General features: G+C 40.1%; 1 pseudogene; it reads right to left on the bottom strand.

The window, feature by feature from the left end:
• Nucleotides 1–22,068: 22,068 nt before the first annotated feature.
• Nucleotides 22,069–22,165, bottom strand: LOC138804765 (U6 spliceosomal RNA; annotated as a pseudogene).
• Between the last annotated feature and the right edge of the window lie 4,444 nt (nt 22,166–26,609).

The following is a 26,609-nucleotide window of genomic DNA, read 5'->3' on the forward strand; positions in this document are numbered from 1 at the left end:
CATTACCTTGCTCCTGTAACTCTATCCCCTTTGTACAACATTTTTACAATAAAAAGGTACAAAACACAGAAACAATATAGTTCTCCGACAAGCACTTTGGAGGGAAAGGAAGGTTGTGTGAATAGCTGTACAAAATTCTGTACTGTCTTTTTTTAATGTTCAGAAGGGAACTGAATAAACATAGCTGCTTCCATTAAAAAAATCCGGTCCCTGTCTTGGAACTGGGGCAAGTATTTCTGCCATTGCTATGATTTGAGCACACCGTCCAGGTAACTATTTTGCCCCATGGGTGAAGGCGAAGCTCACTGTCCTTGAGGAAAAGAAATTCATGCTAGAATTCCCAGGACCTGAATGAAGGTCCTGCAATTGAAAAAGTATTTCTATACATGTGTAATATATTATATATAATTGCATATGTATGTTAATTTCATATTATGATGTTTATTATTGATTTTATTTTTGTTTTATTCATTTATTATTGTATTATTATAAACACAATATTTATTACATTTTTCACATCTCTTATAAAATTATACACAATAATTTAGGACATTGACTCATTTTTCATTACTATTTTATTAAGTGTTGAAACAATAAATAATTAAATGGAAGCATTTGTCTAATTAAATGGAAGCATTTGTCACAGTATTCACATGTTTAAAGTCTCTCCCAAGTATGTTTCCCTTATCTTTGGACATCTTCCTATTGGGATTTATTTAGATGCTTTATGGTCAGAAGCCTTTTCTTGAGGATACGAAAGTGAGGGATAAAATTGTAAGGGTGGAGATAGAAATGTGGCTTAGTTAGCCAGGCGCTGGTGGCTCACGCCTGTAATTCTAGCTACTCAGGAGGTTCAAAGCCAGCCCGGGCAGGAAAGACCGTGAGACTCCTATCTCCAATAAACCACCAGAAAACCGGAAGTGGCACTATAGCTCAAGTGGTAGAGCACTCGCCTTGAGCTGAAGAGCTGAGGGACAACGCCCAGGCTCAGAGTTCAAGCCTCACGACCAACAAAAAAAAAATGTGACTTAGTGGTAAAGAGCTCGCTCAGCATGCATGAATGCCAGGGTTTGAAACCTCAGTGCTACATACTCAGAAAAAGCCAGAAGCTGTGGAGTGGCTCAAGTGGCTAGCCTTGAGAAAAAGAAGTTCAGAGACAATACCCAGGCTCTAAGATCAAGCCCCAGGACTGTCAAAAACAATAGGCCAGATGCCAGTGCTCACACCTGGAAACTTATATTCTGAGGAACTGATTCTCAGGAAGCTGCGTTCAAAGACAGTCTAGGCAAGGAAAGCCTGTTAGACTCTTATCTCCAGTGAAGCACGAAAAGACCCCATGTAGTGCTGCGGCTCAAGTGGTAGAATGTTTGCCATGAGCTGATGGGCTCAGGGGCAGTGCCCAGACTTGAGTTAGAGACAAACAATTGGAAAAAATGAGGATTAATCAAAGTACTTTTCCTATTTGTTAATTAAGAGAACATTCTTTGGGAAATAAACACTGATTTACACCAGAATAGGAGTCAGAGCTCAAGGTTCAAGTGTAGGACATCCATATGCCCTGCCTCTCAGACTCTAGCATTGTAACTTTGTGGCCTACATGGTTCTGAAAGGTCCAATGTTGAAAGGTTTAATATGCTCCCAAAGCCCTTTGTGATAAACAGTTGATTTGTATTGTCAATGTTATTACAATTCTGAACCTAGCAGAGCACCAGTAGCTCAGGCCCGTTGCCCTAGTTTAGGAGGATGAGGTTTCAGGATCACAGGGTGAAGCCAGCCACAGCAGAAAAGTCTATGACACTCAGACTTCCACTTCTGAAAGATCAGAGGTTCAAGAGCTTCCTGTGTTTCCCATGGTACTTAGACTCTAAATGTTCTTAGAGTTCTTGAGCTATAGAAGCAAGAAACATTATTGACCCATCCTGGGTTCAAAGGAAGTTCTCAGGATCCAAGCCCTAGCCATGGTAGCAGGAAGAACTCCAATGTAACACTGGAATTAAGGCAGAAAACAATTTCAAAATCCAGGCTAGATGCAGAGACCAGGCCTACAGGATTAGGAGGCAGAATGTACACATTCAACAGGGAAGTGAACTGCAAAACCACTTCAATCATTCCAGGCACAGCCACCAATGGGGGGAAACCTGAAACATTTGTTACAGTTACACTAGGGTCAAGCTTTTCTTAGCCTCTTCAAACAATGACTAATTAACCTTCCTCCTTCAGGTGAAGGGAGCCTCAAGCTATCTTTAGGTTAACAATAGAGAGACAGTTTAGTGGGGGACATAATAACAGAGTAGAAAAACACTGCTCTCTGGACTTAGGGAGTGTGTTTTTCACTCTCCATCTGTCAGATTTGAAGGCCCTTCTTCTACCTCTCCCAGTCCATTCTCCTTCCTTCATTCTCCACATCATTAATGCAAATCTCCAATCCAGGGAGAGGCAGGGCCCTTTCTCTTCTGTTTCCAAGCCTCTGAGTTAGAACCGAGCTCTGCCCGTTTGACTCTGGGGCCCTTTGCTGCCTGAGAAGTGGGAAACAGTCTTCCTGCCCTGTAGTTGTGTGAAGGCAATGCTGGTGGCCTGGCACGCTGTAGAAGGCCTCATGACTGGGAATTGTTCCCTTCTTTCCCAGATTCATCTATCATCTCCTATCTATCTATTTATCTATGTATGTATGTATCTATGTATCAATGTATGTATGTATGTATGTATGTACGTATGTATGTATGTATGTATGTATGTATATATGTATGTATGTATGTATCTATCTATCTATCTATCTATCTATCTATCTATCTATCTATCTCTCTATCTATCTATCTACCCACCTACCTAGGTATCTCTTTGCCAGTTCATGGGTGGACATGGGTGACATGGGTGGACAGTTCAAGGCCAGGACACTCTCTTTAGCACTCTACTACTTGAGCCACAGCACCAATTCTGGCATTGTGTGTGTGTGTGTGTGCTACCGAGGAATCATACCCAGGGCTTCTTGCATGCTAGGCAAGCACTCTCTCACTAATCCACATTCCCAGCCCCCTCATCTTTTCCTTAATGGTAGTTTTTACATAAGTATGCTGCCATTTTATGTCCCCAAGTTTAATTTTCTGAATACTGGTTACTTCTATGAAAACTGACCTTCTCTTCCTCTGCCAAATTTGTGACTATTCTTCCATTGACCCCATAATGAAATGTAAATAAAGGCTGCTGAGAACTTCAGTGTGCATCATATAAGGACACAGGCCTGGAACCCTGGAAGAGAAAAGCCATGGGCCTGAAATGAAGACAATGATGCAGTATGCTCAAGGAGCATATCTGAAAAATAAACCAGTAAATAAAAGAAGAATTGCATATGGTCTGTTTGCACTCAGGGAGGTAATATACACACATAACTAGGTAGGGCACTGATACATAAACTTTGCCTTCTCTTTTTGAAAACATTTTGTGCCTATCCCAGGACTTGAACACAGGGCCCACTGCATTCCTCAGCTGTTTTTCCCAAGGCTGATGCTTTGCCATCACCACAGATCCACTTCCAGCCATCTGTTCATTAATTGGACGTAACTGCTTCCCAGGATTTCCTGCCTGGTCTACCCTCTGTCTCCTGCTCGGCTTTCTCTCTCAAAGCTAGAGCTCTATCCTCTGGGCCACTGCTCCACTTCTAGTTTTCTGGTGTTTTATAAGAGATAAGAGTCTGACAGACTTCTTGCTCAGGCTTACTTTGAACGGCAATCTCCCAAAGAGGTTTCAAGCGTCTTTCCTCAGGGATTGACCAAGGAGCCCCTCCACACAAAACCTTAATCTAAATTTCAAGAGGCACTAGAGAAAAAGAGATACAAGAAGATGCTTCTAGTGTGTTCTAGATACTTAAGGTTGGAGACACACAACACTCATAATCATTAGATCATTTTATAGGCAAAAGGAGCAATGCAGACAGTATGAGGATCACTCTAGCTTTCAGTCCTCTCATCCTGAGTAGGAAAATTCACTGCAGCTCAATGCTAATTGACAGTGCTGGCATGTCCTGTGGACATTTGCTCCCAAATCCTGTGACACTCATTTGTCACTTTTGGCTACAAACCTGTGACCAGATTAGAAGATGAAGAGAGAAAATCCTTCTTAGAGAAAGCAGCTATGAAAAATATTGGGTAGTTAACCAATAAATTCAAACCATTGGAATGACCCTGTTAAGAAGTCAGATTTTCCAGATTAAAACGTGAAGAAGAAAAAAAGAATGTACCAGTGGCTTCTCACTTTAAAACCAGCTCCTCAGGAGGCTGAGATATAGAGAAGCTGAGTTTCAATCCAGTCAGAATAGGAAAGTCCATGACACTATTATTTCTAAGAGATCACAGAAAGGTTAATGCACTACCCTTGAGCAAAAGGAGCTCAGGGACAATGCCTAGGATCATAGCTCAACCCCAGGACCTAACCACTCAAAAAGAGCCTGTACCTCCATGTCTTTGGATGTATGGATGTATTCCTATAGGTGAAGCTCCAGAGTAGTTATGATGAATGGCACTAAGCTAGGAAATTTGTATTCAATAAAATGATTACGTAACAGAGACTGCTTTCATGACAGTGTATAATCCAGGGCTCCCATCACTGTTCCCAGTATAGCCTGAGGGTTTCTCTGCATCCCAGGCCTGCTGGAAGAAGTCTTTCCCATTGTCTGGACAGGCAGACAAAAGCCCTCACTCCTGTACAGCTGCGTAACAAACAACTCCATCTGGGTCAGATAGTGAGGATGATTTTGGGCAGGCTCTGAAGGTCAGGAGAAAATGGTCTCTTTGTACACCAAACTATCTCTCTCCCCAATGCTCGGGGAGAGCACTGACAGGGAGCCTTTATTTGTGCCACCTCCTGTGGTAGGCCAAGCCCTGTGCACTTATCCTGCCTTTGTGAGACTATATGCCAGTGTTCAGATACAGTGTTCAATAAAATTCAGGAGTCCTTCTGGCAGAAAACTAGGACACTGAACCTCATGAAATGTTTCATTGACGGCGATGATGGTCCTATGATTCCTCTCCTAGGTTTCTGGAAGCTTGGGAACTCCAAGCACATATCTGATATCAAAGCTTCCTGTCATCAAGGGCTGGTGAATCTCATCAGGTTTTGAAACCTTTGACCTCTCCTAGTTGACCCCTGGGTGGCTAGGTATTGGATTTGAAAACAAGCCTGGGGTGCTGACCATGAGCTCAGTACCGAAGCCCGTTGCTTTACCATTTTGTGTAGCAGCATCAATTCTAGTCTGTGTGTGTGTGTGTGTGTGTGTGTGTGTGTGTGTGTGTGTGTGTGTGTGTGCGTGCGCGCACGCGTGCACATGTACGCAGGCTCATACACCATTCCTTGAGGTTGAAGTGAGGACTTGCGAACTGTACCTGAGCACTATAACTAATTTCTCTTGTACAAGGATAGCCCTCTCCCACTTGAGCCAGAGCTACTACATGCTTTAATTTTTTAGTGATGTCCAGGGTTTCATATATGAAAAACCCTTTACTCCTAAGGCACATTCCCAGCCCTCTATTTCAGGTTTGTTAGTTTGTTTCTGTCTTTTTGTTGTTGTTATTGTAGGAGTTGACATCTGGGCCTGGGTGCTGTCCCTGAGCTCTTCAGCTCAAATCTTGTGCTCTACCACTTGAGCCAAAACGCCATTTCAGTTTTTCTGGTGGTCCATCAGAGATAAGTGTCTGAAGGACTTTCTAGCTCAGGCTAGCTTTTAACCATGATCCTTGGATCTTATCCTCCTGAGTAGCTAGTATGACAGGCATGAGCAACAAACACCCAACTACAACTTCAGGTTTCTTAGTAGTGAATTGGAGATAATAGGCTCATGGTACCTTTTGTGTCTGGGATAGTTTGGAACCCAGATCCTCAGATCTCAGCTTCCTGAGAAGGCAGGATGACAACCTCAGCTATAGACCCCTAGGCTGTGACCTCTGCTGCAAGGGGGTCCTTGGTTCCATGTGGTGGAGTGCTAACCATGAGCCAAGAGTTAAGGGCCAGCACCCAGGCCCCTAGTTTAAGGTTCATGACTGAGAAAAAACAAAATAAAATAATTGTCTGCAGGAGACAACTCATTATTCTTCAGAAATACATAATTTTTCCCTGCCATGGGGACATATCTGAGAGTCAATATTCTTGTCTGCATAATCATCTCAGTTGTAGAACTCTTACAAGGACTTGATGAAAGAATGCACCCTGTGAAGGACACAGTACATGGCACTCTTTGCATGACTCAGCACACAGCACTCTGTGAAAGACTCAGCGCCCAGCACCCAATGCAGGACTCAGCACAGAGCACCCTATGAAGGACTCAGCACATAGCTCTATTCAACAAGCTGTCATTAGAATTGTAGTGACAATTCTTCCACCTATGTCATTTTTTACATTTATGACATCCTATTATATAGCATATAGATTTGCATCTGAATTATACATCCTACCTGTCACTGAGCACTTTCAAAGAAAAAGAAAATGTGTGTCACACTCAGCTTCTAATTCCACAATTACATTTTTGGCAGTGCTGGGATCTAAACTCAGGGTCTAGAAGGTTCTATTCATGAATGAGTGACGGTCAGCATAGCAGCCTCTAGCCAATTCAGCTGCCAGGCCTTTCCTAGGCCCTGAGGTACAGCCCCAGATGCTGACCCCCATATCTCACTTAGTATAGTTATTCATTTTATTTTTGTTTTATTCATTTATTTAATTGATGGTTATTACACATGAAATATTTATTACATTGATTACATAGGATATAGATTTGCCTATGTATGGAACTTCACACCTGACATGCAGGACTTTCACAGAAAAGGAAAACATGAGTCACCATGGACTTCTTACTACACGATTCAATTTTTGTCAGTGCTGGCATCTGAACTCACAGCCTACAAGGCCCAATTCATGACTTGGTGAGTGTCAGCATGCCAGCCTGGAGCATATTTAGCTGACAGTCATTTCCAGCACCTGAGATCGAGCCCCAGGGATGGACAAAATAAGAACAGATTGACATGCAGATAGTATGACACAATAAAATATAGATCTTTATAGAGTGCCAGAGATGTCTATACATTCTTCAGTTATATTGACTACATTTCTACCAATTCTTGGATATTTAGTGTACTTCCATATGATTAATATTATTCTTTTCATACTTAATGAATTATTAATTAAATCATCCACTGTCTGGAAACTATTGCGTCCATGTAATAATATTCTTTGAATGTTTTAAAAATAAACTCACTAAAATCCATTGATCTTCTAAAATCACTCTGTCTAATTGGATAGTAGTATTCAGAAACAACCAATTCCACCTTGCCATTCATAATCTTCCATCGGTATTCCTATGAATAGGAATGAGACTCTTAAGATCTCCCTCCATTAGTAAGGGACAGGAAGGGGCTTACAACACAGGGCCTATGTTGCTGTGTTGGCCTATGGCTTTCCTGGTAGCCTGCCAGCCTTCAGCGAACCCAGGTTACCAACATTTTTCAAATGTGTCATTCAGACACAGGATGGTCACCTTGCAAAGCAAACAAATGTAAAACTGGCAACCATCTGCAAGTTGCCATTTTTTTTTATTTTTCTGTGTCACATTAATTTTTTTTCCTGTCAGCTTTTGCGGCCCAGAAACCCAAGTTCGGCTGTGGGTCCAGTGGCTGCACAGCAGCCTAGAATGATCAAAGCTGAGGCAGAATTGCCACGACCTGAGTTCAAGCTCTGTGCTTGACAAAATAAAAATAAATAAACAGGAACATATATTCATACATTAAAAATATTTAAAATATTATGAGGCTCCTTGGCTTGAAATTCATGACCTTTATTCTGCCAGGCCTGGGAGTTTACCTCAGTGTCTGGGTAAATCTGCAGCACTGTGGGGGATGGGGAAGGTCACTATGCTGGAAGACAAGGCCAGGCCTGTTCCTAGGGCCTGAATTCAAGTCCTAGCACTTAAAAGATTAATATACATATACATTTTAAACAGATGATTTATATTTACATACATATATTTACTGCATATTAAGGTTAGTGTATTCATTTTATTTTGTGTTTTATTTATTTTTATGTATTTTAGTGAGCATGATTATATACACAATTTTTTGCATCCTATTACATAAGACATAAATTTGCCTATGTATTCTACATCATTCCTGAGACCCAGGACTTTCACTGATAAGGAAAACAAGTGGGACAATTGGTTTGTCCACCAGGATTAAGTTTTTGGCAGTTCTGTGACTTGAACTCATGAATTCACTTCATGAATGGTTAAATGTTAGCACAGTAGTCTGATGCAAGTGAAGTTGGCAGGCAAAATTGAGGACCTGAGATCAAACCCTAGGAATGGCCAATATATAAACAGATAGATGTTTAGATTGCAGTGTGTGTGTGCATTTTTGTGTGTATATACATATGTATATACATCCATAAATAAATACAGACAGATAGATATTTATTTAGATTCTAGTGTATAACCCTATATAAAGAGTGCTGTCTATATCTTATTTTTAATATATTCTATTACTACCAATTATTTGGTCTAAAATTATGCCTCTATTAATTAATTATGGTAGAACAGTTAGTAAAGAATTAATCAATTACCTATATTTATTACATACAATCTTATACTAGAATGACTAGCTAATTAGTAATTCAATTAGTACATTTCAGACATTTTATTAGTGTTCCAATACATAGGAACAAATTTCCTAGATCTTCGGCCATGTGTAGGTGCAGTCCCAGGATTGAACTCAGGGCCTACGTATCTGGGTTGGACTCAGGCTTTACTGATACCCCACCAGCTTTTGTCATGCAAGGTCACATACAATTAAAAGACTAGTCATTGAGACCAAGGAAACAAATGTAAAACTGTTGTGTAAAACTTCCTGGGTTTTTCCTCCTCCATTTTTGTTGGTTTGATGTACTTTTGCCAGTGCTGGGAGTTGAACTCGGGTCCTAGGTTCCCTGGATCATCTGTGGGTATAGAAGCTGTATCCCAGGCTATCATAATCATGGATTAAGATACAATAAAATGGTTCGTTGAGTAAAAGAAGCTAAGGGAAAATGTCTAGGCTAACAGTTCAAGCCTCAGAACATACTACAAAAAAGAGCCATTAACTCCATATGTCTGAGTACGTATGCATGTATTTGTATCAGTGAACATCCAGAGGTTCTATGAAGAAACCCAGCTAGGAAATTTGCTTTGAATAGAATGGTTTCATAGCACAGACAGTGCTTTCAAAACAGTGCATATTCCAGGGTTACCCTCACTGTTCCCAGAGTAGCATGAGGGGTTCTCCATACCCCAGTCTGCTACAGGAGTTCTGCCTCACTTTTGGAATAGGCAAACAAAAAGCCTCACTCCTGTACATTTGTGTAACAAACAATTCATCTGGGTCATTTAGTTAGGATGAGTGTGGGCAGGCTCTGAAGGTCAAGAGAAAACGGCCTCTTTGTACCCCAAGCTATCTCTCTCCCCAGTGCTCTGTTTTGACAGGAAGCCTTCATTTGTGCCACATCCTGTGGCAGGCCAAGTTCCCTGCACTTATTCTGTCTTTGTGACTATGTTTCAGTGTTGAAACAAACTACTACCATTAACTCAAGAGTCCTTCTGGCAGACAATTTGGGAGCTGAACATAATGAAATGATTCATTATTGGCAACGGTGCCTCCGTGTGTGTGTGTGTGTGTGTGTGTGTGTGTGTGTGTGTGTGTGTGTGTGTGTGTGTGTGTGTGTGTGTGTGTGTGTGCATATACCAGTCCTGGTGCTTGAAGTCAGGACCTAACCACTGTATCTGATTTTCTCCTGTACAAGGACAGCACTCTACCACTTGAGCCACAGTGCCACTTCAGGGATTGACCTTTTCTATGGAAGTGGTACTGAGGATTCAAACCCAGGGTTTCACACATGCAAAGCAGTCTACCCCTAGGAAAAATTCCCAGCACTCCACTTCAGGTTTCTTTCTTTTCTTGTAAGTTTGAGGAGTTGAAGTTTGGGCCTGAGTGCTGTCTCTCATCTCTTCAGCTCAAATCTAGTGCTCTAGCACTTGAGCTACAGGGCCCCTTCAGGCTTTCTGGTGGTTTTTGGAGATAACCATCTCAAGGAATTTCCTGCCCAGGCTGGCTTTGGACCATGATCTGAAATTGCTTTGAACCAAGATCTTCAGCTTCCTGAGCAGACATGATGATAGACCTCAGCTAAAGACACCTAAGCCCTGCACTTTGCTACAAGGAGGTCCTTGGCTCAGCATGGTAGAACTTTAGCCATGAGTCCAAGCAGAAATTCATCACCTAGGCTGTGAGTTCAAGGTTCATGATGGTGAAAATTAAACCAAAACAGTTGTCTGCAGGAGACAAGTCACTAGAGCTAAATATATACATAAATTTGGCCCTGCCTTGGGGACATATCTGAGCCTCAACTTTCTCATCTGCACAATCATCTTACTTGTGTAGCTCTTATAAGGACCAGATGAAAGAATACAACTCGTGGAGGACTCAGCACATAGCAGCCCGTGAATGACTCAGCACACAGTACCCCATGAATGATCCAGAACCACATGAAGGACTCAGGACCAAGCACCCCAGGAAGGTTTCTTCATATAGCTGTATCGTATAAACTGTCATTAGATTTAAGGTGCTTTCATCAGTATCACCACTCTTTCACATACACGTCACAAACCACACAAGTTCACATCTTATGGTTTAGGGGGGTGTTTTTTTGTGGGGAGTATCATCAGCCTCGGGGATTTCACTCATAGGTTGGAGGTACTGTCCGAAGATCTTTTCCTCAAGGCTAGAGCTCTACCATTTTGAGGCACAGCTAAGAGTTCCTGTCAGACTTCCTGTCAGGGCTGAGTTTTTCATTCAACCCACCAGTGTCTGATCTCATCCCCCAAGCAGCAAGGGGTGAGCCAGCAGTATCTGGTTCCATGGTGCTGGGTTGCAGCTGTTGACCTCTGGCTAAGTCATGTTAGGTGGCATCCATTGGCTTCAGACTCCCAGCTTGCTCTGTGATGAGGTATTTGAAATCCTGGCCTTCTATACTTGCAGTCAGAATATTCTAACTTGTTTTGTTGCCAGTCCTGGGGCCTAAACACAGTCCTTAAGCTTCCATGCTCAACACCAGTGCTCTACTTCTTGAATGACAGCACTACTTGCCGTTTATTCTGTGCATGTGATATTGTGGAATGGATCCCAGGGCTTCATACATACTGGGCGAGCACTCTACCACAGAGCCCCAGGAATGACAAGTGTAGAAATAGATATGTAGATTGTTACACACACACACACACACACATACACACACACACACACACACACACACATATATACACATACATATATAAGTATATATATATATATATATATATGTATAAAACAAGACAGGGATGTCTGTATATTAATTAATTATATATACTATATTACTACCAATTATCAATAAATTACTCCTTCCTTTATTTAAGTATTATGGTTGAATACATAATAAAGTATTAATTGAAAATTAGTCAATATACTATAATTATTGTGTATAATTTTATAATACAATCATATACTAACTACTAATGTAATTATTACTTTGCAACATTCCATTTGTATGGGTATATATCAGAATGCATATCTTAGGATATCTCGCCATTCATAGGTGGCAGTCCTGGGATTCACACCCGGGCCTAGGTTGTTGATTTTGGCTGTGGCTTCCCTTATAGCCCACCAAACTTCAGCAGTGCAAGGTCATGTACACTTTCCAGGCCTTGTCATTTAGAACCAGAATGGTTGCAATGCAAAGAAAAAACATATAAAATGCCTTCTGGAACTTCCCAGTTTTATCCTTCTCCTTTGTTTTCAGTTTTGGGGCCAGAACTCTGGGTCTGGGTGCTGTCCCTCAACTCTTCAGCTCAAAGCTATCGTACTACCACTTGAGCCATAAGACTACTTCCAGTTTTTTCTGCTTATGTGGTGCTGAGGAATCTAACCCAGAGCCTTATATATGCAAGGCAAGCACTGTTTACTGAGCCATCTTCCTAGCACTTCTACTTTTTTTTTTTGATGGTCCCAAGGTTTGAACTCAGCTCCTAGAATCTCAGGATGGGCTGTGGGTCCATAGGCTGCACAGCAGCCTAGGATGATCAAAACTGAAACAGAGTTGCATGAGCTGAGTTCAAGCCCCAGGCATGGCCAAGAAAATATTAAGGCCCTGGCTTGGAATTTGCACTGTTTTTCTGGCAGGCCTGGGATATGAACTCAGGGTCTGGGTAACTCTGTGGTACTATGGGAGAGAGTAAGCTCACCATCGTTGAAGACAAGAATTTCAGCAAGAGTTTCTAGGGCCCAATTTCAAGCCCCAGTACTGAAAAAAATAATATCTATATATGAGATCTATTTACGTGCATGGGTTTAAAACTTATGACATTTATTACACTTATTTTGATTTTATTTAGTAATATTACATATATAGCATCTATTTCATTTATTACATCTTATCACATGGATCTATTTGCATAGGAATCATACATCATACTGAGACCCAGGACTTTCACACACAAGAAAAAAATGTGTCAAAATTGACTTCTGACTCAACATATAAAATTTAGGCCATGCTGGGATTTGAACTCACAGCCCACAATGCCCAATTCATGAAAGGGTCAGTTGTAGAACAAAAGCCTTTGGCAAACTGAGCTTCCAGCCATTTCTGAAGACCTGGGAACAAGCCATAGTAGTGGCTGATAGAGAGAGATAGAGATAGAGATAGAGGTATATCTCGATCTCTCTCTCTCTCTCTCTCTCTCTCTCTCTCTCTCTCTCTCTCTCTCTCTATCTATCTATCTATCTATATTTCTACAGAGATATAGATATTTCTCTATCTATCTATCTATAGATACATATCTCTACAGAGATATAGATAGACAGACAGATAGATAGATAGATAGATAGATATAGAGAGATGGATAGATAGATAGATAGAGATAGAGATATATCTATACATATATATAGATATAGTTATATAGAGAGATATATCTATATATCTCTGTATATCTATAGATTTATATATATAGAGAGAGATACATATATAGATATATATAGAGAGATATAGATATCTTTATATATATATATATCTATAGATCTATAGATATATCTATATATATCTATAGATATATCTATAGATATATTTAGAGAGAGAGATCTATAGACTATAGATATATATCTATATATAGAAAGAGATATAGATAGATAGATAGATAGATAGATAGATAGATAGATAGATATGTATATATAAGCATACAGAGAGAGAGGGAATGTGAGGATATTAAATTATATATATTATAACCAATTATTAGTTATTAAATTATGCCTCCATTTAATGAAGTATCATGTTTGAATACTTATAAAAGCATTAATTAAAAATTAGTCAGTATCCTTCCATTAGGGGAATCATACCATGGTGGTAGAATGGAAGATATAAATCCAATAACTTTTCTGTGGCATTCTAAAATAGAATCATGAATTTACTGCAAATTTAATTGTTACTTTTATAACATTCCATTAGCATTCACATGAATATGAATGAGTTTTTCAGGATCTCCTTCCTTTTGTGGGTGGCAGTCCTGGCTTTCGAACTCCAGGCCTGATTAATTTCTTTCGAATGCAAACCATTAGAATGACAGCTTGAAGATTTCAGATTGTTAAAATTACAAAAAAGCACAAAAAGAAGAAAAGAAACGAAGGAGCCAGGGCTTCTGACTGTAATCCTAGCTCCTCAGGAAGCTGAGATGTAGAGAATGACAATTTGAATTCAGCCGTGGCAGGAAAGCCTGAGACACTCTTATTTTTAAGAGATCACAGGAAAAAAAAACATGAATGTGGCTGTGGCTCAAGGACAGAGTGCTACCATTGAGCAAAAGCAGGTCAGGGACAGAGCCTAGACTCATAGAACAAACCTGGAATTGCCCTCCCTGCCCAAAAAAAGGAGGCAATAACTCTATATCTCTGTATATGGATGGATGATGTATGGATGACGGGCATTCAGCAGGTTGCCCACGCCCAGTCCCCCAAACTGGCCAAGCTGGAACAAGCCCTCAGAGAGTACTAAGTCTGAGCTGGAAGCTTGAACAAAGTATTCTTCTCTGCCATTTAATAACTGAAGCCTTATGTTCTGGCTGAGGTGTCCAATTAGGATACCTAGCATCCAGCCACTGCCTCCAAGGAGATAATAGTACCTAGACTGTAGGAGTTGTCAAAGTTTCTGGTTCCGTATTCTCTATCCCTTTGTAGGGTGTGAGCCTAGACCTCTGGGGCCTGGTGGCTATCATTCATTTCTTATTCCTCATTGCTGAGTCACAGGCTGGTCCAAAATCTTGGCAAAGATATGAAATAGTTAGCAATATATTTGCCGAAAGGGATATGCCAATAAATCTCACCCTCATAACTCCCGTTAGAAGGGAGCCTTGGGGTGCGAATGTGGCTTAGTGGTGGAGTGCTTACCTAGCATGCACTAAGCCCTGGGTTCGATTGCTCAGTAACACAGAAAGAGAAAAAGCCAAAAGTGGCACTGTGGCTTAAGTGATAGCATGTTAGCCTTGAGCAAAAGAAGCTCAGGAACATGCCCAGAACTTGAGTTCAAGCCCCTAGATTGGCAAAAAATAAGTGAGCTTGATGAGACATATTCTTCTGGGAATCAGAGGAGGGCCGAGGTTATAGGTAAGAGGTACGGTAAAGGGTAGGTGTTGGTGGTTAACCTCTGTAAGCTACTCACTAGGCTTAGATCTGAGTATCCCAATTGCAAGCAGGAAAGTCTATATATGACACTTTTCTCCAATTAAACACAAAAAGCCAGAAGTAGAGTTGTGGTTTAAGTACTAGAGTGCTAGCCTTGAGCACAAAAACTCAGGGATAGGATAGCATCCAGGCCATGAAATCAAACCCTAGGACTGGTGCGCGCGCGCGCGCGCACACACACACACACAGACACACAAGATAGAGCATTTGCCAGTCAGCCTGCACAAGTTCCATCTCTAGCAACTCAATATGAAAAGAAAGTGGGAGAAGGGAAGGAAATACTTGCTCCAGGAGGTAATATAAGCAGTGCCAAAATTCCACAGGAGTTCTAAGATGTGGATTCAGGGCAGAGGGCCTCAGGCATAAGGTACAGCATGGGCAAAGGTCCTGAGGTGTAGAGCAGATGGTGTGGGTGGAATGAAGGTTCTGTGGCTTCAAGCAAGTATGGCAGGACATTCAAGGCTGAGTCACAGGTAGGGCAGAGGGTGGGGTCCCACAATGGGGCCCAGGGTGAAGATTAGCTCGGCATTTTACCAGGGATCCCATCCATTTCCTGTGGCTGGAATCTTATTTTTAACAGCTCCTGACCCTCAGACCTCCTTTGCATGTAGAAGTCAGGGCAAACGCAGGGAAGAACGCTTGCTTGACCCATTGCAACAATGAGAAATACAAGTTGTCATGTCTAAAATGAACTTTACAACTTTGGTGGGGGGGGAAGGATTGGGTGGGGTGCCGAGGGGAGGCTGGGAAGGGATGGGAAGGGGAAACAAAGGAAGAGGCTACAATGCTTTTTAAGAAATGTACTCATTATCTTGCCCATGTAATTTTAACCCTTCTGTACAGTATTTTCACAATAAAAAGAAAAAAGAAAAGAAAAACTTCTAGCCCAATGCCACCAGTGGCTCAATCCCTGTAAATCTTAGCTACTCAGGAGACTGAGATAGAGATCTTGTGTGAAGCCAGCTCAGGGGAGGAAAGTTAGTGAGACTCTTCTTGCCGATGAACTACTAAAAGCCAGAAATGGAGCTGTGGCTCAAGTGGTAAAGTACTAACCTTGAGGGAAAATGTTAAGAGACCAGAGCCCAGACCCTGAGTTCAAGCACCAGTACTGGCACAGGAAAAGTAAAGAAAAGCTTTCAGGAGCTCCTAGTCCACTGTGGTGAAAGACAAGTCCTCAGAAGACTGAGATGTGAGGACCACGGTTCAAAGCCAGCCCAAGCAGGAAAATCCGGGAGACTCTGATCTCCAAGGAACCTCCATAAAACTGGAAGTGGCTCTGTAGCTCAAGTGGTAAGCTGAAGAGCTTAGGGACAACGTCCAGGCCCAGAGTTCAAGACCCATGACCAACCCCTGGCCTGCTTGTACCTCTGTGGCTCTAGGCAGAATACTTTCCAGTGGGCCCCTAAGGGTCTCCCAATGTCTAGGTGTCCTACAAGTCTTGAGAGCAGCCTGTTTGGAGGCCATTGTCTACAGAGCAAGACATAGTACCAGAGAAGGGTGGAGCCTTGGGGCATGGAGATAATCAGAATGGCATCTGTCATGGATGTGATGTGGATCTGAGCAGTAAATTGATGTCTCAGAATACAGTTCTGAGCCAGGAGGAACAGAAGCTGCAAGATGTCATACCAGGTAATGCCCATTCATGAGGGTATCACAAGAGTGTGAATTTGTCAGGCACACCTTGGGCAAGTGTTGAGTTGGGCTCATGAAAGATGGGCTCATGAAAGATTTGTAGGCTCAGGAAACCAAAGCCAGCTGGCTGATACTTGTATCAGTAGCTGTCTTTGAAGTCCCAGGGCTCAGAGTCCTGCTTTCCTCACCAGTGCTCAGGGACACATGAAGGTCTGCAGTCGTGGGCCAACTACAAATGAGCATCCATAGTGCCCTTTCCTTGGTCCTGTGGCCCAGTGCACAAATGGAGGGACTGGTTCCATGGAACTTACTTCCATGGCCCAGACCCCTCAGCCAAAGAAAGATTTAGCGAGAAAAACACTTGTTATGCCTGTAGAGTTTACTGTGACAATGCCTCAGGACTGCCCCCAGTTCTAGCTCAGCTCATCATTACCACCTTCCTGTGTATGTGTGTGTGTGTGTGTGTGTGTGTGTGTGTGTGTGTGTGCGCGCGCGCGCATGTGCGTGCGCGCGCACGCGCGCGCACGTGAACGCATAAGCACCTTGGTTCTAGGGCTTGATCTCAGGGCCTGGGCTCTGTCCCTCACATTTTTCATTCAGGGCTAGCACTCTACCACTTAAGCCACAGCTTTAATTCCAGCTTTTGGGTGGTTATTTGCAGAAGAGAGTCTCACAGACTTTTCTAGCTGGGCTGCCTCTGAATTGCAATCCTCAGATCTCAGACTCCTGATGAGCTAGGAGTATGAGATCATGAGCTATTAGCATCTGGCCACACTTCCTTTCTTGGCTAAAACAGACTACCTCTCTCCCAGCTGAGCACCCATCTACAGCTACCCCTCCTATCCCTGGCTTCAGATGAAACATAACCTCCTCCCCTGAGGAAAAAGAAGGGGATCAGGTTTGAGTTTTATGTTCTTCACAGTCAGAGGCTGGTGGAAGCCGATGTGGAGGTTAGAGATCTAGGCCAGGGCAAGTAGACAGCTGTTAGAACAGAAGAGTGTAGGAAAAGACATCCATGCAGCTGGATGTCAGTGGCTCATGCCTATAATCCTAGCTACTCAAGGCTGAAGCCTATGGATAAATCAAGATTCAAAGCTAGCCTGGGCAAACTCTTATCTCCAAAGAATCACGGAAAAGATGGGAAGCGGAGCTACTGTAGTTCAAGTAGTACATCACCAACCTTGTGCAAACAAGCTAAAGATACCTAGGATACCACCTAGGCTCTGAGTTCAAGCCCTGGTAAACACACACACACACACACACACACACACACACACACACACACACACACACACACACACACACACACACACACATACACAGATATCATTAGCAGGTGTCAGTGGTTCATACCAGAAATCCTAACTACTCAAGTGGTTGAGTTCTTAGGGCAGCAACTTGAAGCCAGCCCAGGCAGTAAAATATGTGAGACTCTTCTGTCTACTCAGCTACTAAAAAAGATGAAAGGTGAGCTATGGTTCAAGTGTTAGAGTGTAAGCCGTGAACAAAGGAAGCTCAGGGACAGTGCCAAGCTCTGAGTTCCAGGTCTAAGATTTTTTTAAAGACACCCTACACCCCATTCAGGCCATAAATTCTGATTTTGGTCTTCCTAGATCTCACCTCTGCTCCTGCCACTTCCACAGCACAAGTGGCCGGTGTGTGGCCAGCACTGGGTTAAGAAGTGAACTTACACAAGGGGGACATAGCCAGGTCAAGGATAATGCCCCAGAACATTGAGGCACTGGCCATTCCAGTCTCTCAACCCATAGTTCTCTGGCCCTGGAGCTCAAAGTCTGTGCCTCTGTATTCTGGACATCTGGAATTGTCTAGAGGCCCTGCTAGGGTCAGAAGATAGACTTGCCTGTGAAAAGATTTGTTGACATTTCCAAGACGTCGACCAATATTTTTAAGCCACCTTGGCCTCACCTCCCATGTAACCCCGGATCATCCTTCCTGGGTTAGCCTTCAGTCAGCTATCAAGCTCGAGTTGGTCAGAGCCACTGGCAACCATCCTTCCCCCACTCCACTGCCAGCTGGCTGGGAGTGGGACATACAGTACAGCCAGAGGCCCAGCTGAGGAAAAGGACAGGACATCACATGACTGACCCTGTCCCCCAGAGGCAGTGGAGAACATATGCCAGCTGGCCCTGCTGACCCAGAATCCTCTGGAGGTGGACAAAGATATGGATAGCCAAACTTGGGCTCCAAAGAAAAAGTGGAATATTCAGGTCTCTGACAATTTAAGACTCATTGTAGATCTTGATAGGGGGCTAAAGGCAAGGTTGCAATGGAGAAGCGGCACCATCTGAATTTAGGAATAGGCAGACAGGCACTCATGAATTGGACAGAGAAAAATGAGGGAAAATACACACACACACACACACACACACACACACACACACACACACATACACACACACACACACACACACACACACACACACACACACACCAATGGGTAGCCCAAGGTCTCAGCAGTCCTTGAGCACATGAATATTCCAACCCCCAAGAAGATATCAATATTGTTCTCTGAACAACTGTAGACAAAACTCAGAGCCTCTCACACATCTGGAATGGCTCCTAACACAGCAGGGCATTTCCTACTATACACACAGCTTTTTGCCAGAATTTGTTACTTTTTATTTCAGTTTTCTCAAGGCTAGCATTTTATTGCTTGTACCACAGCTCCATTTCTATCTTTTGCTGGTTACTTTCAAATCAGAATCTAATGGACTTTTTTTTCTTGGTCTGCTTTCAAACCACAATCCTCAGATTTCATCTTTCTGATTAACTAGTACTAAAGACATGAGTCATCAGTGTGGCTTCTACTTTTTCCTCTATAGTTATCTAATGCACATACTTAGATAGTAATGTAAACTTGAGAGTATAGAAGCAAGATGTACAGTGATGATACTGTCCTGTCAGAAATTCAAGTTAGTAATGTAAATTTCTTCATAAGACCATAAACAAAAAATACTATGATACTCTGTAAGAGAACTCACTATTGAACATATGAGCTTTAAGAGCTTTCTAATAGATCCATTATTTATTGTTACCTAACATTATTAAAATGTATGAGGCATTAGTAAAATAGAAGTCCTATGCATGAGTACATAAATTCCTTGTTTTTTTAAAGACACCTGTTTTCATCTAAAAAAGTAGGCCTGTCTATTGTCTTCATGTGATTTTGATGATTGAAGGTGCTTAGTGAGAAGGTGAAAATGTATGAGTAGTCCTAAACTATACATTCTCATTTTTTCTTCTTGGAGAATATAATGATCAAAGCAATAGTTCAGAATCAGCAAGCAATAGTTCAGAATCATGCTTCCAGTGCAAGTGGATCACCAGTAACAAATCCTCAATACCATTTTACACAAAGTTTTGTCATAGATACAATCTGCCTGTCTTCTCTAGCTGCTTTACTAGCTTGGACCTATTTCTTTATTGTACAGGAAAAGTGAGATTCAACTGATTTCAGTCAGATCTGTTACTAGAATTACCAAGGATTTAGATTCTTGTCTGTAATTTGGTCAAAGCTATGTCTCTTTATGTAGGCTACTAAAAATGTATTTACTAATTTCAAGTAAATACATAAATTCTATTTCAATCTTTTTTAAAAAATACAATTTTGTTTGCTCTATCAATTGATCAGAGGCATGGATTTTGGGGCTAGCTATGTCATTGCACATCTGTATCTCTCTTCCTTTCTCTATTTCATGGTTCTCATAGATAATATGTTTGCTCCATAATTATCCTAATTAATTTTCCTTTTATATTTTTGGTTGCATCATTTCACTTTTTGCTCTGCCACTTCCCAAATCATTTATATAGAAGGCATTATTTCATATTTTCTCATTCCTAGAATAAGGTGCACATGAAGATATCATTGGTCCTCATTTTCAGTCTGTACCTTTGAATACGGAGGAACATCTTTCCTCTGTTCTCCATCAATTCCCTACTCTCCAGTTAGAATAATTTAGAATAGTAAAATTAGAAAAAGATAATAAAAATCATGGTGAAAAACGATATGCAGAAAATTCACCGGATATTTCTGACCAGTTCAACCAATGTGAACTATTTGGGAAAATTCACCGGATATTTCTGACCAGTTCAACCAATGTGAACTATTTGGGAAATACATGGAAACCTCATTCCCACTGGCTCTCAAAGTCTCTGGTTAGTCAATTCTTAGGAAGATGAGGAACAAGATGAAAAAGTAAGGAATAGTATCAATTGCAAGACAAAAAATGGAAAAGGATCCAAGTAAATTTCTTCATTGGTCTACCGAACATATTCAGCTTACTACAGTGCGGAGACTACTTTTCAAAAAGGCCACTCGTGAATAATAGGGGATGATGATGAGTATACCCCTCTTCATCAGGGGGCCTACAGTGGACACTTAGACATTGTCCGTGAGTTGGTGACTCAAGTGGCAAATGCAATAACTGTAGATGGCTGGACACCCCTGCACAGTGTATATAAGTGGAATAATACCAGAGTGGCTTCTTTCTTACTTCATCATAATACAGATACCAATGCAAACTAAAGGCCTTTTGACCATCTTACATCTTGCTACTGAGAATTGAGATAGCAAAGATACACTGGATCTCCTTCTGTTGAACCATTATATAAAACCAGGTGTGAAGAACAACTTAGAAGAAACTGCATTTGAAATTGCCCAAAAGATAAGTCTTTATCACTACCTCTATGAAGTTGTGGGAGGCTGTACAAATTGTTCTCTTAAGTCCTAATGGTCGGGTTAAGTTTCTTAAATTTCAAAAATGCAAGTCCATCCTTGGTGTCCATACAAAATATTTCCACAATCCAAATAAGGGCAATATCTTTTTTTTTTTTTTTGCTCGGTCATGGGGCTTGAACATTGGGCCTGGGCGTTATGCCTGTGCTCTTCAGCTCAAGGTGAGTGCTCTACCGCTGTGGCTCACTTCCAGTTTTCTAGTGGTTTATTGGAGATAAGAGTCTCATGGACTTTCTTTCCCGGGCTGGCTTTGAACCGTGAGCCTTAGATCTCAGCATCCTGAGTAGCTAGGATTACAGGAATGAGCCACCAGCGCCCGGCAACACCAATACTTACTGTAAAAATTCATGAATTCTGTGGAATTCTTCAAAGTGAATTGCCTGCATTGGATGTCAAAATGTATTCAACAGTTTTTGTATACATGTATAATGATTTCTGCAGAGTTTGTGATTTTTTAATCAGAAATAATTTTAATGTATCTGTTGAAATGAGTAGTACAGAAACTAAAGTATTTCTGGTGCTTGTTTGAAAAAGAATATTTTAAAATATTCTATATTCTATGTTTGTATAATGTTCATAATTTATTTTATTCTTTCCTAGATATACTTTGACTTCTATATTATTTTATAATATAGAGGTTCATTAATGTGTCCTTTCAGATTGTATTCCATATAGAAAGTTGTAGATTCCTTTTTTGCCTAGGTCCTAATATTAACTTTCTTTGGGATAAAATGAAAATTTTGTCTAATTTCAAATGTTTTGTAAAGTTTATGCTATGTAAACGCCTTTCTGAGGTGAAGATTTAATACACTAATGCCAAACTAAATTTAATTAAAAGGAATTACGTTTGTTGTTACACTTGTTATTTTGTAATCAACTTTTTAATAACTGTTTTTCATTTCTTGCATCTGAAGAATGAAAAATATGGAATACTTCACAAATTTCCATATCATCCTTGTGCAATTGCCATGTTAATCTCTGTAGTGTAATTTGGGAATACGTGCTGCTGAAGCATGTAGTATCTTCTAAATTTAAGTAGTTAATGATGCAATATTTATACAGGCTTATATCCATGGGTGCCTACTTGGAACAAGGAATCCTTATTGTTGCTAACAATGCTATTATTTCCCTAAAATTCTGTGAATAGGGAAAAAATTATATGTTCAATTGATTGCTCACATTTGCAATTTTTTTTGTCAATGACAATTTTTTTTCATTTGGAATTTGATCATACTTTCAATAATTTATAGCTAGTCCAAAGGTGATGGCTTTTTCAAGTACTTGTTGATCCAACTGACTTAGGTTTGTGGAGCTAATGGATTCAAAGTAAGCCTTGCTTAAGAGCTACTTCTAACATTCTGCAGCTGACATTTTCCCAAATGAGGTCTTACTGGCACAAATGTCTACCTGACCCTTTACTCTTCTCCCATGTAGGAACAGACCAATCAGAATATCTTACAATGACAGCATAGATTGTTTTACTTGAACAAAATTAATCTTAGTTACAAGGATCATAGAGAGATGAACAGTTCAGTCAGAACTGTTAAGACTAGAAGGTATTTTATCAAAATATAATTGTTTATTATAGCTAACATTTCAAAATTAGCTAAAGCCAAGAAGGTGAAAAACTGATCATATGCATGATTACTTAATGTCCTGGCCTGTCTACCATCCAACCAGGCAGGAACTTACACTACTGCATTTCTATCACCAAATATTTTCATAGTTGCAGGAGAAGTCCAGAGGTTTCTTCTAATTATTAGGCCTTAAATTGGTAATGTTTTAATCACAGTGTTTTCTCTTGCCTCCAGGCTGTAAATCTACAAATGGTAAAGGTTTAGGTCCAACTCTATCAAACACTGAGGTAGAGATAATGAAATAATACTTTAAAACAGAGTTGCCTTTGATACTGTAACCACAACAGAACAATGCAAAACATGTGTCTTTTTCTTATATTATATATAGTTATATATTTTATATTTATATGTGCTGATTTTATATTTCACACAGTGAAACTTACTAGAATTAGTTGATAATTCACAAATAAATTAATATTTATTTGCTCCAATAAATAGAATTGGAATATAAATAATTAGGTTTAAAATGTGCATTAGAATATAAAAAGTATCAGCGCAATATCTTTGGTATAAACTTGTGATACATTCTAACTGTTCTTGGTCTTCTGAATTCACCTGGTAAAAAAAAACAATGTTGTTTTCCGCTAATCTAAAAGGGATTTTACTCTGCTTCTCTGTTTATTGTTTTAACTCGCTGGTCCCAAACTGTTTCTCTCCATATTTCTGAAGCATTCCTACTAATTATGCCCAAATTTTGCTGATAAGATGTCTAACAAATATTGTTCTTCTGTATGACACAATGATTCCTAGGATCCCAGGTCCCAGTTACCGGCATCATCAGATAACAGAGGCAAGACTTCTCACCAAGGTCCATGCAACATGCCAACACAAAGTAATTGAAGATCCATCTTAATTTCTAATTTCCTATATTTCAGGGCCCCAATTCCTTAAGATGCAGGAATTAGCAGTAAGAAATTGTGAAATGCACGGCAACTTAAAATGAAAGATGAGATCACAAAATTTGAGAGTATGTACAACAATTCAAACATTCAACTTACAGTTGACCAGCCCATATGAGTGAACAAGTTCACAAAATATCTTAAGATTATTTTTAGTACCCCTCCCCTATGATTAATGAAAGATTTTAGTCCTGCATAAGTGAGCCAAGAAGTAGTTCCTGGAAGGATAGATCCATAATTGGTCTACCAAGGCCCAGAAAAATTTACTTAGAGTTCAAATGTAATTCAGAAAAACATTGAGAAGATCCTTAGTGCTTCAAAACATTGGGACTTCAGTACAACATGTTTCAGTGGTATAAAAATGTCACTCTCAAACCAATGATAATCTACATTTAATCTTCTGAAAGTTATACCTTTTCAAATAAACTTTTAAAATCACATTCGCCAAAATAACATTTGACAACTAGATGATACTTAGTGACATTACAAGTTTTTCAAGTGTATTGAGCAAGTTACAATACAGTTGAATTATTTACCCAGCACTAATGCCAAACACGTTCAACCATTCATTAAACTGTAGAAATAGTACCACCCACAATTTGTGTTTTTCAGTAGGGGCCTTCCAGAAATGTGTTAAATAGATCAGCCTCCCAAATTTCAAACCCAAATATTAGCTAATAAAGTAAATGTCATCATTTAATAAGGTACATTTTAAAAAGTCACAAGTAGTTGTCTTATCATATGTAATAATATGTTTTCCCTATCTGTCTAACATAGGAAGAAATATGACTTAAGTCTTGAATATGGGTACTCATCAGAGATATGAAAAACATAAAATGTCTTCTATTTCTATCATATTGCTGTATAGGAATAAATTTTAGTTTTCTTCTTTTTCCAGAACTTATAGGTAGTAGAAAATATTATCCCATAAAAAGTAAAACAATCACACCATTGTACAAAGCCATTTATAAACACTGGTAGTTAGGAATACATTCTATGCCAATTTTTTTACTTTCTTTTTGACTAAAGATTAATCTTCCAAATGGATGAGAATAAAATCATGTTTAGGTGCTTCATGTCTCCTGTCTTGCAAATTTGAATGAACAATGGAAATATAAGCTGACATCAGTTCAAGCATATGCAGTATGGAAACTCCATGAAATGTACATAAACCTTTCAAAGTATTAATAGACAATGTAACAGGATGACTATCAGGAAGTTGAAAAGAGAAAGGAATTATAGTAAAGACATAGAATGAATGAAAAATGAACAAGGGGCAAGTACGGCTAGAATACTCAATGTATACATATGATAAAGGAAGTGGTAAATCTGAAATAATTCTTGGAGAAGGGGTTGGTTGAGAATGATGGAAGGAGTGACTCTGATCCAAGAGCATTGGACAATTAGATGGATATATTTAATTGTAACACTTGCACAACCTTTGGCAATTCAATTAAAAAGCACAACAAAAAACAAAAAACACACAAAAATCACAACCAACCTGAAATCTCTAGAAAGTATGAATACGCCCTCCCCAAATTTTAAGCAGTTAATGAAGGAAAGGTCATCTTGGGAAAAGCAAACAAAACTGTACAAAGAGAGAAGTTTGGGATAGGGGAGAATTTTGAACAGATTTAAATAGATTGTCTAAGGTTATAAATCACCTACATCTGCTGCAAATATTATATTTCTTCTACGAGTTCTCTGTCTGAACTGGATAATCCAGTCGTGAGATACACTTGATAGCTTGTGAAGACAGAATGGAAGAAACAAGATCAAGAACCCATTACTCCACTGGAGAGAAAACAATCCTCTATGTTTTCTGTAATCTCTCTTCATTACTCTTTCTTAATACTTTTAAGTCAATTGATTTTGAATTATATTTTTCCTTCTTTCTTCTGACAAAGTATTTGGTCAAAGTAATTCCTTAAGTATTATTTGCCATTTTCTTCTTTCATGCTGTTTAATTGGCCAAGCGAGTCTATTAAACTTCCCTCTTGCATTTGGTTGCCATGAAACAACATCTATGTCAATGAGAAGAAATCTAATGTAAAGGTTTGTCTCCAGCAAACAGTCCAAGAAGCTGTGATCACAAATATTTGGCTGTATTTTTTCTTTTACCTTGAAAGTCTTCTTGTATCTAAAGTGCCCACAAAATAAGTACTCCATCACTTTTTGGTTCAATCAATTCTAACCTAAAAAATATATTTTGCAAAGGAGATGGTTAGAGGAAACTGAAAAATACTGCACTTTTATCTTCTATCTTAAAACTCTCCTTAGATACCATATCAGGAACAATGAAGTTATTCTATGCAAAATTATTTCAATAGATTATTTTTCTCTTGGTCTTGCATTTGTTCACCAAGATGTATGGAGGAGAGGAGAGTTAAATCACCTATACCTAGGAAGACAGTGTCTGTTACAAAAGGACAATGCTTCTATGTCCTGCTTCTACGTCCTCCTCTTAGCTCTTGCCTGATTTCCAATTAATCACAGCATTTTGGCTTCAAGTCTAGTGAAGCTGAAAGACTATATGGGCTCCACCACTATTACATCTTCATGATTTCTCTTTTAAAACTCTTTAAGTTGCCTCATTTGGATGTTGAATTTATTTTCATATCTTCATTCAATCTGTTCTGCATTGTAGTGAGGCAAATAGGCTCTGTAAAATCACTTTTGGTAGTAAAATTATTAACACAATTTAGGGCTGGAAAGTTGGCTCTTTGGTAGAGCGTTTGCCTTGAATGCCTGAGGCCCTGGGTTGGATTCCTCAGCACCATATAAGAAAAAAGAAAAAAGACGGAAGTGGTGCTGTGGCTCAAGTGGTAGAGCGCTAGCCTTGACCTGAAGAGCTGAGGGACAGCGCCCTGGCCCAGAGTTCAGGCACCACGACCGGACCTCCAAAAAAATATTAACGCAATTT

Source organism: Dipodomys merriami, unplaced genomic scaffold, assembly GCF_024711535.1.
Source record: "Dipodomys merriami isolate MVZ:Mamm:240054 unplaced genomic scaffold, mDipMer1.0.p SCAF_371, whole genome shotgun sequence".
NCBI lineage: Eukaryota > Metazoa > Chordata > Mammalia > Rodentia > Heteromyidae > Dipodomys > Dipodomys merriami.